This window comes from Rhinoderma darwinii, chromosome 13 (assembly GCF_050947455.1).
Source record: "Rhinoderma darwinii isolate aRhiDar2 chromosome 13, aRhiDar2.hap1, whole genome shotgun sequence".
NCBI lineage: Eukaryota > Metazoa > Chordata > Amphibia > Anura > Rhinodermatidae > Rhinoderma > Rhinoderma darwinii.
This window is the reverse complement of record NC_134699.1, coordinates 7,408,963-7,422,431: the sequence shown is the minus strand read 5'-3', so window position 1 is coordinate 7,422,431 and position 13,469 is coordinate 7,408,963. Positions and strand designations below refer to the sequence as shown.

General features: G+C 42.1%; 1 long non-coding RNA gene across 1 annotated transcript in view; it reads right to left on the bottom strand.

Annotated features, from left to right (window-relative positions):
- Positions 1-13,469, bottom strand: part of LOC142666061 (uncharacterized) — a 46,153-nt gene that overhangs the window by 11,757 nt on the left and 20,927 nt on the right. Inside the window, exon 2 of the long non-coding RNA XR_012851628.1 lies at positions 9,603-9,805. This is a non-coding gene — a long non-coding RNA (uncharacterized LOC142666061). The remainder of the gene's footprint in view (positions 1-9,602; positions 9,806-13,469) is intronic.

The window sequence follows — 13,469 nt, the reverse complement described above, 5'->3', positions numbered from 1 at the left end:
AAAAAGGCTCTAGGTCTTCCCCGGGTAATTATAGACCAGTAAGCTTAAAGAGGCTCTGTCACCAGATTATAAGTGCCCTGTCTCCTACATAATCGGATTGGTGCTGTAATGTAGAGAACAGCAGTGGTTTTTATTTTGAAAAACAATAAATTTTGAGCAAGTTATGAGCTAGTTTAGATTTATGCCATTTAGTTTCTTAATAGACAACTGGGCGTTGTAAAGAGAAGTTTATGACTGTGACCAATCAGCATCATACACTTCTCTCCATTCACGCTGTGCTGTGTGATTAAGTCCCACAGAAAATTTACCGAAGTGTCGGGAGTATGAATAGACATCGCGTCCTGGCTGGAGGTGATGTCTATTCACTCCCAAGACACTTCAGTAAAGTTACTGATGTCAGCACAGTGACGAGATCACGCTATGCAGTGAATACAGATGGACATGAATGGAGAGAAGTGTATGACGCTGATTGGTCACTGATTGGTCAGCGTCATGCACTTCTCTTTACAACGTCCAGTTGATCAAAAGTTAAACGCCCATTTGTCTATTAATAAAATAATTAGTATAAATCTAAAATTTTTCATAACGTGCTCAAAATTGTTTTTTAAAATAAAACACACTTATCTACATTATAGCGCTGATCACATTATGTAGGAGATAGGACACTTATAATGTGGTGACAGTCTCTAACATCAATTGTTGTAAAAATGTTTGAGGGACTATATACAGGATTATGTGACAGATAATTGTATAAGTGACAGCCAGCACAGTTTTACTAAGGACAGAAGTTGTCACAACCGGATTTGTTTTTATGAAGAGGTGAGCAGAAGCCGAGACATAGGGGCCGCTGTGCATATAGTGTGTCTAGGCTTCTGCTCACCTCTCATATAAACACTATATCCACAGCGGCCCCTCTGTCTGGGCTTCTGCTCACCTCTCATATAAACACTATATCCACAGCGGCCCCTCTGTCTGGGCTTCTGCTCACCTCTCATATAAAACACTATATCCACAGCGGCCCCTCTGTCTGGGCTTCTGCTCACCTCTCATATAAACACTATATCCACAGCGGCCCCTCTGTCTGGGCTTCTGCTCACCTCTCATAAAGAGGGGCCGCTGTGGATATAGTGTTTATATGAGAGGTGAGCAGAAGCCCAGACAGAGGGGCCGCTGTGGATATAGTGTTTATATGAGAGGTGAGCAGAAGCCTAGACAGAGGGGCCGCTGTGGATGTAGTGTTTTTGGACTTTATGAGGGACAGTGTCAAATGCCTTTACAGACGTCTAATGGGTAAATTAAGGACTATAGGTTTAGAAAGTATCGTTTGGCTATATCCTTGAGCCAATTCTCAATCCAATTACAGAGAGTTGTGGTCAATGATTCCTACTCTGTGGTCCCCGGTAATAAGTGGTGTACCCCAGGGTTCAGTGCTGGGACCACTATTATTCAACTTATTAATGATATAGAGGATGGGATTAATAGCACGATTTATATTTTTGCAGATGACACCAAGCTATGTAATATAGTTCAGTCTAAGGCAGATGTTTGTAAATTACAAGCGAATTTGGACGCACTGAGTGTTTGGGCGTCCACTTGGCAGGCATTATATGTCCTAGGGGGAGCTACACTAGGAGTAATAATCTGCAGCATCACATGTCCTAGGGGGAGCTACACTAGGAGTAATAATCTGCAGCATCACATGTCCTAGGGGGGAGGGCTACACTGGGTGCAATAATCTGCAGCATCATATGTCCTAGGGGGAGCTACACTGGGGGAGTCACTTGATGAGAAGGATCTGGATGGACTTTTAGATCATAAACTAAATAGCAGCACAATGTCAATCAGCTGCTTCAAAGGTCAGCAAGATATTGTCGTGTATTATAGAGGCCTGGACTCGCGGGACAGGGATGTAATATTACCACTTTACAAAGCATTAGTGAGGCCTCATCTAGAATATGCAGTTCAGTTCTGGGCTCCAGTTCATAGAAAGGAGGAAAAATATAAAGAAGAGCAACGAAGCTAATTAGGGGCATGGAGAATCTAAGTTATGAGGAAAGATTAAAAGAATTAAACCTATTTAGCCTTGAAAAAAGACGACTAAGGGGGGACATGATTAACTTATATAAATATATGAATGGCACATACAAAAAATATGGTGAAATCCTGTTCCTTGTAAGACCCCCTAAAAAAACAAGGGGGCACTCCCTCCGTCTGGAGAAAAAAAGGTTCAACCTGCAGAGGCAACAAGTCTTCTTTACTGTAAGGGTAGGAACACGGTGTAAACACTGCAGATTTTCCGCAACGCATTCCTTGTCCGCAGCGTATTACCGTAGCAGCTGAGTGGATGATATTTCAACAAATCTCGTCCCCACAGCGGAAAAAAAATGCATGCCGAAAAAACACACACAAATTGACCCGCAGTGCGGTTTCTTCAGCCGCGGCATGTACATTAATGTTGCAGAATCGCTGCTCTTGTTGCGTTGCAATATTTGCTGCGGTATCGCAGCGATTCCGCTGCAAAAATCCCAAGAAAAAAAAAAAAGTTATACTTCCACAGAGTTCCTGGCTTCTTCTCCAGTCCGGCCTCCTGGGATGACGTTTCATCCCATGTGACCGCCGCAGCCAATCACAGGTTGCAGAGTCATCCCAGGCGGCCATACCACGCACAGGAGAGGGGGTAAGTATGAAAGTTGTTTTTCCCGCAACGTGGTGCAGATTTTGGCGTAGATCTGTGACCCTTTTAATAGCCGACCGCAGGAGCCGTCACAGCAGGGACATTACATGGCCTTAAAAAAAAAAAAAAAAAAGATAATTTCCTAGAACTGAAAAATATCAGCCCCTATTTCAGAGTAGAATTTTTCTTTCATTTCTTCCCCTTTCCCATCACCTGGTTGAACTTGATGGACATGTGTCTTTTTTCATTGATGGGGATACATGGGTGTGGGGCTGCCGGCACCCTGACAGATATATCTAGATATGAGGTGGGGGTCTCTGCTGCTGGGCTTGTCCAGTTTATAAGACAGGACATCGTGGCTCAGTCACAATTTATAAACCACACCCAATACACCCCCCCCCCCCCCCCCCCCCCGACCATACACAGGAAGCACACACAAGCAGGTCTGAGTAGCCAATCACCTTGCACCATCTGGAGGGGGAGGGGGGGTTGTATTGGGTGCGGTTTATAAATTGTGACTGAGCCACTAGATTATATAGTGAAGATGAGACCTGCAGGTACCTGACAGGTGAGCGATCACATCTCCCTTTATATTATATCAACTTTATAAAAAAATCGAGGACTACTAGAGATTTAGGTCTCTGAATGTAATGATAAAGATCAACGATAAGTGACCGGACTTTTGGGGGATTTTTCAAAAAAATTTGAATCGGTGACTCTCCAGCGGTCGTGAAACTACAACTCACAACATGCGGCTGTCCGGGTATGCTGGGAGTTATAGTTCATGGGTGATGAACAGTTTAAAGGGCCGGCGTCTAGTTTGAGGTTTATTCTTTGTATAGTGAAGTTCTGCAACTTTCTAATAGATTTTGGGGGATTTATTAAGACGGACGATTCATGCCGCAGTCTAGAACGGAAGTTTGTTGGAGTGTTATGCGCCAAATTTATTTCGATGAACAGACGAGCGAGTATTTCTTTCACCACTGGTCCTTTTGCCGGTGCCAATCAGATTTTTTCCCTATTGGTGCGCTCTGTGGCTTTTCTCTTTTCTAAATTTATTTTCGGCGCACGCATATTGATAAATTTGGCGCATCTTGGGCCGTACTTCAGATAGAAAATGAAAACTAGAGTGACGAAGCAATTTCCACCATTTTTGGTCTTTAAAAATGTTAAATCTGTTAAACTTGCTAGCCTAGCCCCGCCCCATCCCGGTTAACCCCCACCCACCCTTTGCCATTTTTACAAAAGTGGTGCAAATTATTGCACAAAGATTACGTCCGTCACAATTTGCAACTTTGTGCCACAAAACTAGTGTAACTGGCTTAATAAATTCCTCCTTTTGTGTTTCAGTTCCTCACGAGACCTCTGCTTGCTGTGAGTAAATAGAAAATTTTTTGTTTCTATTCAGGCATCTAGTGCTTCTCACAGCTGAGGGTTTGCTACAATTCTATCCAGTCTAGGAAATCCTGTATGAGATAAATAGTCTGGACTTCAGACTGATATATTTTACCTGCACCCATACATTGTAGCAAAAGGTCAGAACAGGAGAGGGATTTGAGCTGCTGCTATATTTACCTCCTAGAGGATTTTCTGGACTGGATACAATTGTAGCAAACCCTCAGCTGTGTGAATGAATGTAAACAATAATGTTCCAATTAAGTGACCGCAAGCAGAGCTAATGAAAACAGTAACAAATTTTAAGACCATGTATATTAGAAAGTTGCAGAACAGACCCCCCCCACTTATACTGTTCATATATCGGCCTCACTCCCCAATAAATCTATAGCCACAATGTAACCGAAACCGTATAGTAACGGTGTGTGTGGCTCACGGGTGACGCCAAGGAACCATCACAAAGTAGGATCGGGGATTTATACACCCTGGTTCAGTGTCAGCGGGTTCTGCCCGTCTCTAAGGCCTTATTCAGACGACTGTAGAGTACATCGGGGTGATGGCCATTAAAACAACACCCGTCACGCGGACGCTTGTATCGCAATGTGGCCGGTCACACGGCCGTTTCAACAGACTGCGTGAAGGGTCTGATGAAAAATTAGAATCGGTCCCATTATCATCCGTTTTCACAGATCCCTCCATAGCTTCAAGTCTATGGGGATCCATGGAAAAGGGACCCGCACTGGGCAACGCGGACGTGAAAAACTGCCGTTTTTCACGTCTGAGTTTCCCCACGTTAGTGTTAATAAGCCCTAACACGCAGGATCGAGCCGTTACCATCTAAGTTGATCACTTAATGTAATGAGTTGCACCCGACACACGGATTGAACTTTTTATTTAAAAAACAAAAATCTCTTTCCAAGGTTTACGCAGCCTTTAAGGGGTTGTCCCGAAGCAGAAAAACAAATGGCAGCTTTCTTCCAAAAACAGCACAACGCTCTAATTCACTTCAAGGCAGCTGAGCTGCAATACCGCACACGACCCATGGACAGGTGTGGCGCTGTTCATTGAAGAAAGCTGCAATTTTTTCTAGTTCTGGACAATGAGGTTTTACATAAATTTTTTATTTTTAGCCCCTTTACATTACCTCTGACTGACGGCCAAAACGCATACGTTCAGATGTGAGTTTTCCCGAAGTGCAAAATAAACGTAGTTCATAAACGCGATGTGAAGACGGCCTTAACCCTTTAGTGGCCAGCCTATTTTGGGCCTTCATGACTGAGCGATTTTTTTTTTTTCCAGTTTTTTTTTTTTTAGAAAAAAAAACGTAATTTCAAAAGTCATAGCTTAGTCGTTTGAGGACAAGTTGTAATTTTTACTGGAACTATTTTGGGGTGCATATTTATTAACTGTTTTGTGTGGGGGGGGGTAATAATAAAAAAATAATTCACCATGTGGTATAAAAACGTTATTCTACAGGTCGCTGCGATTACAGCCATACACAGCTTTTATGTTTTACTATTTTTGCTTTTTAAAAAATATAATTTGCTTTTGTGTCGCCCCATTCTAAGAGCCATCATTTTTTTTAGCTGTATAAGCGCTTATTTTTTGCAGGAGGACTTGTAGTTTTTATTGATACCATTTTGGGGTTCATAAAACTTTTTGATCACTTTGAATTATTTTTTTTTGGAAGACCGGCTGATAGGAAAACAGCAATTCTGCCATTATTTATTTTTTTATAACATCTTTATATAGATAACAAGCTCCCCTCCTCCTCCTGGTTAATTCCCTATTGGGGTCCTCAAAAATGCATAAAAAAAAATTATATTTTAACCGGTTCAGTACCAGACACCGTTTAGCCATTTTTAGCACGTTAGATAAACGGCTATAACTTACTTGTTGGGCTAGCAACGGGATTTTTGTGTTTTTTTCCGTAGACCGTGCAGGTTTCTTTTTTTCTTATCATTTCTAATCACATCCTTTTTGCCATTTTTGAATTATTAGGCTTCAAGTTTGAAAATAACAGTAAAACAAAACATTTTTTTTACTTTTTAGCTATTTTTTTCTGCTAATAACATTTTTACCCTAAAATAGACCTTTTATTTGTGATTGTCCTTGTCTACAGTAAATTTTAATATATTACATGTGAGGGGCTTTTTTTGGAGTGGGTATTTTAGGTGTATTTATAAATTATTTTTTTTTGCACTTTACGTTTATTTTTTTATTACTATGGTCTGTCCCTCAATAGGTCAGAAAAGACCTTTGGGGGACAAATGTTTTTGTTTTTTTGCTTTCACACCAGGTTTTTCCAATGTAACTGGGGCTGCACAGCAGATACAGGGGGAATCAGCCTTCTCATAGGGACTCATTGTCACGAATAGGGCTGTGCTGTGTCTAGTAAGACCCAGCAGTAGTCTACCACTGACGGTACCTGGCGATCATGTGACCAGTCACACAATCACGGTCACAGTATCGGCCTCTAGTCATATACACAGAGCTGTGTAGAAGAGATCAGACACAATAGAAGCAGCGAAAGCTGCTTCTATCCTCTCCTCAGGGTCCCCGGCAGTCACTGACAGCCGGAGACCCGACATTCAGCTGCCCGACCGCTCGGGCAGCCAGCTAAAACCCGCGCTGTAAATAGTCTATGGCGCATGTTATAAGGACCCTGATCGCCGGCCGTAAATACAGCCAGCGGTCAGGAACCGGTTAAATTTTTTGTTTATTTCTATCATTACTATTATATTTGTTCATATTACATTGTTTATTATTCCTGTTGTCATTTATTTATATTATTACTTTACAATTGTTATATTATTATTGTCTATTATTCCTGTTAATCTTATTATTCAGCATACGGTTATTGAAAAAAAAATATTTTATTTCTCATTTACTATTTTGTCTGTAACACTAAAGGGTCTAAACTATTATCATCTTTTTTAATTTTTTGAAGATAAAATTTGTAAAATCGCGTAGAAACTCGAACACATTACATTTCTTATTGCCAGTATGACTCGTATAGGAAGTCATTGCAACAGTTCAAGACCCCGATCACCAGACAGCCGTTGTGAAGGCGGACCGTCCACCATACTTTATACTGATGGGATTTTAATATGGCGGCTTGCAGTGTTAAAATGGGGAAGACTTAACGTGTCGTAGCTTTAAAAGCGGAGTGGGTCAGAGGGGATGTTTTTCAGACCGGTAAAATAATGCTGCTTTTTTTTGGTAGGTGTGAATTTTTTTCATCATTGTCTAAAAACAGAATATAGGAAGACGCATGAAAGGGCAGTAAAAATGTAGTCGTTATCGGTACCGTATTTTTATTTTTTTTTACTCATCTTCCGTCTTTTATTAAAATAAACGTAAGATATAAAAACACAGTATAAAAGGTTTATCCTAATATATATATATTTTTTTAATTCTACCAAACATTTTTTCACCAACTTGTGCCATTTTTTTTAAATTATTTTTTAAAAAGTTTTACAAAGTCATGATTACCTGACATCTTATATTCGCTTTCCTTGACAAGTGCGTTTTATAGATTTTTCTATAACGGTCCAATAATCCAGTATATTTGATAATCCGGGATCTATCAGGTTTTAGTAAAATTTGTTTAAAATCGGATTATATATATTTTTATCTTAAAGGGCAGCGGCACTCGTCTATAGGCTCTGCCTGGTGTTGCAGTAAGCCAGTGAATGGAGCCGAGCTGCAATACCAGACACAGCCATGGACAAAAGTGGCGCTGTTTATTGAAGAAAAAAAAAACAAAAACTTTTTATCTAATCCCAGACAACTCTTTAATTCAAAGTTTAAAGACTATTTACCTCCAATCTCCGCTTCCTTCATTTCTAGGAAATACCCCTCGTGCCGTTCCCCTTGGCCCTCGTCCTGCCACCATTGACCACCACTAATTGAGAGATGTCCCCAGGACTGTCTGACCTGAGAATGGAGGAGAATTAAGGTCAATCTCAGGTCTGTCAGCCCAAGGAACATCTCTTCTGAGCACCAAGAACTAAAGACCAGGGTCCTCCATCAAAACGGACGATATAACGACGAGTTACCGTACGAGCGGATTATGTGTAAACTGCATAGATATAGATTTTTAGGTTTATGTAACTTATTTTTTACCAGCAAATATCCTGATTGGAGGATACAGACCTCAAAATTAGAAGAAAGCCGCTCCAGCCACAAGTGGTAAGAGGCAGCGTTTATCTAATCTTGGGAAAGCTGGGTGACAACCGTGACCATATCAATGCCCTGTATTGCTGCATGACTAGGTAGATTTGCTTTTCAGGAATTTGGAAAAGCTGAGTAACAAGCCTTGCGTGAGCTGTAATGGAGGCCACCCAGCTTTCCCAGAATCAGATATTACACGTCTCAAGGACACAAACCGACATTGAAGCATTGAAACAAACACGCTGATTGGTTAGCTCCTGTTCACATCTGCATTGGTGTTTCCGTTGCTCTGTTTCGTCAGAGGAGCAGAATGATGAAAAAAAACAGAAGTGCCGGTTCCATTGCACGGCGGACACCTTCGGTTCACGATGCAACCCATTGACTTTAAAGGGTTACGTTTGGTTTCCGTCGTTTTACCGGAAGCCATAGAGCTGCGTGCTACGCTATTGTGTACGGTATTTAGGGCCAGGATCTGTGACAGAGGCCCCAACGCAGATGTGAACAGGCCTTATGTCTTCCTGAGAGTTTGCTACAATGTATTAGTGCAGGTAAAATGTATTAGCCTGGAGTCCAGACGATTTAGTTCACAGAGAATGATCTAAACTAGATAAGATTGTAACAAATCATCAACAGTGAAAAGTATGAGGTCTTTTCCAGCTTTCAAGAATTCACTGACAAGCAAGCAGAGATCTTTAACATTGTGAACTGAAGCGGTTATCACCAGGGGAAGCAGAGCATGGGCATTCAGATGAATTTCCAACCTCATCCTCCACAGTAGGGGAAACTCTATCCTGGCTTATATAGGGAGTTCCCGCATGGAGGACCCCCCCCCCCCTTATGCTTCCCGCAGCAACCCCTATTTTTTATTTATATATTTGACGGTCTGATATTTGACCAATGTAAAGGGTGGTTGTATGGGAGCCAACACCAGACCCATATAGGACCCACACACCTCAGGACAAGGATTTCACAATCTTACAGTTTTGTACTAAAATGGAAAATCCTAATGTCTCATCTAATTTTCTTTCAGACTTTCCCTTCTAGGCTACCGTAGATCAGCAGCTGCATTCAAATCCGTGTAAAAGCTGACAGCGTGCAAATAATAGGGGAGGAGACAGCAGAGGCTATGCATTTCTGGGTGACTCTGTGACTAAACGATAGCTCCACAGCTACAAAAAAAATGGCCGCAACTCCTTAGAGCCATCTACAAGTACAGGTCTACAGTATGATCGGATGACAACAAAAAAAACAGGTCACCTGTAGCCATATTGTCCCTCAGATGCCATATTGTATATATAACAGAGACAAAGTTTAATTTAGAGTAACTTTATCTTGTCACATTGTGTCTGCCACGTACCTCTCATATCAGACGCAGTGCCCGGAGGTTAATACGCAGATTTTCCCCAGGAGTTTTGGCGCTGTCAGAAGGGGCTCGGCTCAGATGACAGATTTATAAGAGACCGCTCATTCTCTTGGGTGATGGTAATGACGGCTTCCTGCCAAATCTTGTCTCCCACACGGTTTCCAGGTCCCTGCACGGACATCACATCATACAACGATCTGTTCATTAGACAAATCACAACAAGCATTGGAGCGGGCGCCGGAGACTGGCATCAGGTGGTGTTTTATCCCACTTCGGCATCCTTATAATAGTTTTTATCAAATAAATCTTAATCATTGTATAATAAGAAAGTTCTGCAGATTCCTAATATACGTTGCGTTCCAATTCCTGACCATTTTCAAGATCTCTGCTTGCTGTCAATACAGGGTTACACCAAAATTCTGAAAACCTGTACAGACCTAAAACGTCTCATAGCTGAGGGTGTGCTACAGTTATCCTGTCAGCTGAATAGTCTGGACTCCAGACTGCTACAATGTATCAGTGCAGGTAAAGTGTATCAAACTATCAGGACTGGAGAGAGATTTGTACTGCTGATAATGGTCTATACTGGATACAATTGTAACCAACCTGCAGCTGTGAGAAGTATTAGGTCTGTACAAGGTTTCAATACAATGGCAGCAAACAGAGGTCTTAAATGGTGAGAAATTGAAACGCGTAGTATATTAGAAAGTTGCAGAACTTGGTTATACACCGACCAGCATCAGTTCAGAGTTTATGGAAGCTTTAATAGGGCCTTCTTGCAGCTTTATAGGGATATAGTAATTTAGGAAAAGGACACCTTTACTGTACAATATCTACCATGTGCTGTTAGTAGGCAGAGCTGGCGGGCACAATCGCACCTACTAAGCCGTTTAACAAAGTGCCAACTAATGGCACTTTGGCAGCTATTTTGAGAAAACCTCTGTACTTCAGCTTTGATAGGACGTCATACAGATTCTGTATCATAAAGAGCACGGGTCCTAGAGGTAAGGCCCTTTAAAGGGGTATTTCCTTCACAGGATATGCCATGATGGCGGTCGCCTCACCTGGCAGGTTAGGGATCGACGGACCCCCATTCTAGAGATAGGCCGCACCCATCAGACACATATGGCATATTCTGCAGATATGACATAAAAAGGTCTTACCCCATGTAAAGTACATTTTACAAGATTGTTACAACTTTATAGGATCTCGGAGTTCAATGTATATTTTATTCCTTATAAACTTCGTAAATGATAAAAACGATGAGTGAATGTGTCTGAGATTTACTCTGGCGTCCCCTCCTGTCACAGACCAGGTGCCTGTCACCTGGTTCAGCACTCCGGACAGCTCCTATATATCCATCTGATGCTGCTGATCCTGTGCTCTATAAATCTGCAGTTCGCGGCTGTGGAGAGAGGCCTCAGGCAGGTGACATGTAGAGAGGGGGGGCTCATATATACGGTGCATGTTACCTGTAAATGCATTTAACTAGAAGACAACTGGGGATCATTAAAAGCGAAGCTTCACCTGTGTAACTACTTTACCGAATATATTAGGCAATTGCTTTACTAGCAGCACACGACAAAGTGGATTCAGATCTACTGAAATGTTTTATAGAAATCTATATATATATTCTCCTCTAAACCCCATTATACGATTTATATATAGAGCTAATCTACATAAACAGTGGAGTCACATTCGTTATTCTGTACTGATCCTGAGTTACATCCTGTATTATACTCCAGAGCTGCACTCACTATTCTGCTGCTGGAGTCACTGTGTACATACATTACTTATCCTGAGTTACATGCTGTATTATACTCCAGAGCTGCACTCACTATTCTGCTGGTGGAGTCACTGTGTACATACATTACTTATCCTGATGTACAAACCTACTGAACAACCGTGTTTTGTAGAATACGGATGCTACAATGCTGCGGAATTATGGCCATCTGAAACCGGCCCTACATTGCAAGTCACATGCCATGCCCCAAAACCATACCCATTTTTACCTGGGAAACCTGGCCAGTATTTTTGGGTAAATAACGTAGCAACCCTCATTGAGGTCTATTCATAAGGTTCCTATAAAAGGTCTCCATAGATGAAAAGTTTTGATCCTGATTATTCACCAGCTTGGATGGACTAAATAAATGGAGGCAACCAAAGACCAAAAGCAAAACATGGCATCCACCAATATTGACATCTACAGTTTCCTTTTCATGTCCAGGTTTGGAATGACAAAAATTTGCCTACCTGAAATTTTCTTTCCCTTGAGTCCAAGGCAGCACCCATGTGTTCCAACCCGAAATAAAGGACAGAACCTACTAAAAAGCCGCAAAGAGTTAACTCCCAAGTCCCTCCCTTAGACCATAAAGGCTTCAGTTACCCTTAGGTGTGTGAAATAAGGATAAGCAAACGAAGTGCAATTAAATTAATTGGGTGGGCTACTGCCGCCTCGGACTCAAGGAAAAGTACATTTAAGGTAAGCAAATTTTCGTCTTCGTAATAGTCCTCAGCAGCACCCATGGGACTTAGATAGCTTAGTACAATGCGGGTGGGTCTTGAATAGCTTTACTTATTACTCTGGTGCCAAAGGCGGAACGCTCAGGGGAAGGAGTGTCCAGCTTGTAGTGCTTTAGCAAAGTAAAGGATGCTGTTTTGCAGATGAACTGAAGAGGAACTTCTCCAATTTCTGCCCAGGAGGCTGCGGTGGCTCTAGTTGATTGGGCATGAATACCATCAGGCACTGAAATGCCTTCCAGGGAATGACCCAAGGAGATAGTAAGGCTTCTCTTGCTAGGTGGCTAAAGTCTACCGAGTGCTAGACCTTTTCTTGCACCAAAGAGTTGCAGAAATAGCTTCTGATTGCCTGAAGACAGAGGTTCTCTGGAGGTAGATGGAAACATCCAGGAGTAGTAACAGCTGATCTTCAACCTCACGGTTTGGCAGGGAGAAAGCAGGTAAGTAAATCTCCTGGTTTAGATTAGCTTCAGGATAGACCTTCGGGAGGAAGGACGGCACAGTTCTCAGACGAATACAGTCCGGGAGGATCTTCAGGTAGGGTTCACCAGTGGAGAGCGCTTGTAACTCGCCAACTTTCTTGGCTGATGTGACTGCCACTAACATCACTTTCCAGGATAGAAGCTTTAGGTTCACCCTATCTAAGGGCTCAGAAGCCAGCTTCTTAAGAACTACAGCCAGACCCAAAATGGGAAAGGGGATCTGACATTAGGTCTAAGGATCCTAAAACCTCGCCTCACCAACTGGCTATTTGAAAATTAGAATCTTGGACCTCGAGTGTATTATACTTAGGGCCGTTATAAACTGGTGACAGAGCCTCGATCTCCCACCTAATCTGATAGGCGCTTTAATGTAGATAACTAGGTCAGTTTTTTGTTTTTTTTTAACTTATTTTTGACCAAGTTATGAACATTAAGATTTATGCAAATTTGTTCTTAATGCCCAACTGGTTGTTTGTTTTACTTTTCACCAAGTGGGCGTTGTAAAGAAAAAAGTGTATGAAGCTGAGCAATCAGCGTCATACACTACTCTTCATTCCAGCCCAGCTTGATCCACAGCACAGCGTGATCGAGAGATCCTGCTGTGACGTCACTTCATCCCGCTTGACCTTCACCAAAGCCATGGAAGACTGAACAGACATCGCCTCCAGCCGCTGCATTCGCATAAGCGTCCTGGCACGGCTGGAGCCGATGTCTGTTCACTCTTCAGTCGCTCCAGTGAAGGACATGCGGGAGAAATTTACGTCACAGCGCGATCTCGCGAGATCACGCTGTGCTGTGGATCAAGCTGGGCAGGAATGAAGAGGAGTGTATGACGCTGATTGGTCAGTGTCATACACTT